Here is a 3,207-nt window from a genome sequence, read left to right on the forward strand (position 1 = left end):
GAATAGATAAGATCCCTAAAGTTGCAAAGACTAAAGTCTCAAACCCAAAGAGATATTCTTAATAAAAGTTAAGACTGGTCCACGCCCTCCTTAAAACACCTCGTTTAAACACGCCCCCACATGTCTACGTCACAGTGTGGGAAAATTTGCATAACACCGCCCAAATGTTCAGAAGGCGTAACTTTTATTCTCACTGTAGTATTGTTGTTGCCGCCGCCGCCATGTTGTGGAGACACTGTGTGTTTCGTTGTGAAAGCTAAACTACTTTGTTTGGCCTTCCAAAAGAGGACGATATCCGCTTCGTCATGCCTGGAGCTGATCCGTGCTGGTCGCTGAGGAAATACATCAACTTCGCGCTGTGGATCACCAGATCGGCTTTCACGTGGACGAATTGTACAAATGAACTCCGCGATGTAATAAATCGTATGCTTGACCGCAACATACTGTTAACTAATTAAATATCGTTCTGCCGTTAAGTGCGTGTGTCACGCAATCTACATTATGCATCGACACCCAGCGGCAGGTGTCAGTCACTACCGAAGGTGCCACAGCGACACGCACCGCGACAATGTCAGTGACACAGGACGCAGTCCATTGGCATGTCACAGGTTTCAGTGACACATGCCACTGTCCACTGACACATGCCACTGAAAACCGGAAGTGCCACCGGAAGTGTCACTGAGCATAGTGGCATGTGCCAATGGCATCTGTGCGTCAGATGTCATGTCACTTAATGTTAAAACTGCTGCTGGTCTGTCCTCCAGGCCGAGTCATATATATTTGTGAAAATAGGTTGTCATGTCCAAAAAAAGCAAAATCTTTTTCTTAGCATCGACACATAGCTGGTCAGCTGAGCCTTCTAAAGTGGCGCTCAAAGTTAAAATGATTTCAACAGCGTGTTTCATTACGTCTCTTGGCAGGTGTCAGTCACTACCGAAGGTGCCACAGCGACACGCACCGCGACAATGTCAGTGACACAGGACGCAGTCCATTGGCATGTCACAGGTTTCAGTGACACATGCCACTGTCCACTGACACATGCCACTGAAAACCGGAAGTGACACTGAGCATAGCGACATGTGCCAATGGCATCTGTGTGTCAGATGTCATGTCACTTAATGTTAAAACTGCCTCTCAAACAGTGATTAACAATCAGTAATGTGAAGGGCGGGGTTGCTATAAACCAATAAAGCTCATTTGATTGTTGAGAATATACAATGTAAAATAACTAGAAGAATAGGCTACTAGAAGTGAAGTAACAGGACAACTATTTGAGAGCTAAAACTGTCTATAAAACTGTTTATAATTATTTATGGTATTAAATTATAATAATATAATAACAAATACCAGTTAACAGACTGTTTTGTACAGGTAAAATAACTGGAAACGAATGACACCGGAAGCCTTGCACATTCAAGTTACAAATGTCCATACCCTGGGGTTATGGGGACAATAATGTAAAGGTACAGGTGTTGATCAGTGCTAGAGACTCCCAGGGAACCCTGTGATGCTGGAACTTACTTGGGCCCCTGCCAGGGTTGTAGCGGGTGGGTGCAGGGGGCCCAATAGCACACCAAATGGTGGGTGTGGTGTAGTGTGTTGTGTTTGGTGGGGGGGGTTCACGGTGATTGACAGCAGGGGGCGGGTTGGTTAGTCCCTCTCATCAAATGAGCTATACGGGTTTATAGGAACCCCACCCGACCCCACCCTTCATATTCATTACTGTTAATCACTGTTCACACCTGCTATAAACCTATAGCTACAAAACAAATTTAGCAAAGCATAAACTATTTTGCAAAGCATATTACTATTGAACGGCACAATAGACTCAAAAGTGAACTGTATCCTTTTGTTGTCTTGATTTAAACATTCAAGCAAATTACCTAAAGTGAAGCATCAGAAGTCACTGTAGAATGTATAATGTATAATGCAGCAAATCTGTAGAGTTTTTTAGAGCTGTGTGTTCATTCAGTTACAAGCCTGTTAAAGGGATAGTTCACCCAAAAAATTAAAATTCTGTCATTAATTTCTCACCCTCTTGTCGTTCCAAACCCGCAAGACCGTCATTCATCTCCAGAACACAAATTAAGATATTTTTGATGCATTCCGAGAGCTCTCTGACCCTCCCATAGACAGCAAGGATCCTACGATCAAGGCTCAGAAACATAGGAAGGACATCGTTAAAATAATCCATGTTACATCAGTGGTTCAACCGTAATTTTACGAAGCTACGAGAAAACAAAAATAACAACTTTATTCAACAATTTGTCTCCTCCGCATCACCCTATAGAGCCATTTTGGAGATTATCACATATGTATGCAACGTATGTACACGGATATGTTATTTACATTCAGATCAAAGTTTAAAAGTAAACAATGTATCTGCGTGGCACAGCTGACAGAATGGCACTATAGGGTGATGCGGAGGAGACAAATTTTTGAATAAAGTCATTATTTTTGTTTTCTTTGCCACAAAAAGTATTCTCGTAACTTCATAAAATTACGGTTGAACCATGTCACATGGATTATTTTAACAATGTCCTTGCTACGGCTCTGAGCCTTGATCGTGTTAGGATCCTTGCTTATTAGATTTTATAAATATTTTAATTTGTGTTCAGAAAATGAACGGAGGTCTTACGGGTTTGGAACGACAAGAGGGTGAGTAATTAATGACAGAATTTTCATTTTTGGGTGAACTATCCCTTTAAGTTACTGTTTTTGTTTTGTTTTTGTGTTTTTTGTCACAGAACTGACTGTATGCAATGTATATTGTTACATTATTAAATCAATATTAATTTCTGTGTGGTATCTTAAATGAAAAATAATCTATATTCTATGCTATGATATTTGTCATATAATATGATACAAAAATTGCTTTGATTAAATTTCACACCATGTTTCATAAGCCAAAAGGGTCCTAAATGAAATCATCACTTGACAGTAAAGGACAAATATCAAACATATTAAAAAAACATATTTATTTTTTGTGTAAGTACACATGATTGATCACATGATTGATTATGAAGTCTCAAAAGAGTTGTATGAAATGGTAACCTCATGATTTGTTTGAGATTTGTTATCTGTTCTGCCTGGTTTAGCATATCTTTTCCTGGTTGTGCTTCCTCACCATGGCGTTCAAACGTACAGTAAGGGTTAGTAAAGGGTGACAAAGCTCCGCTTGACGCTGTTATCTTCGGAGACTCCATC

Source organism: Sinocyclocheilus anshuiensis, unplaced genomic scaffold, assembly GCF_001515605.1.
Source record: "Sinocyclocheilus anshuiensis isolate Anshui unplaced genomic scaffold, SAMN03320099.WGS_v1.1 scaffold1355, whole genome shotgun sequence".
NCBI classification, from domain to species: Eukaryota; Metazoa; Chordata; class Actinopteri; order Cypriniformes; family Cyprinidae; genus Sinocyclocheilus; species Sinocyclocheilus anshuiensis.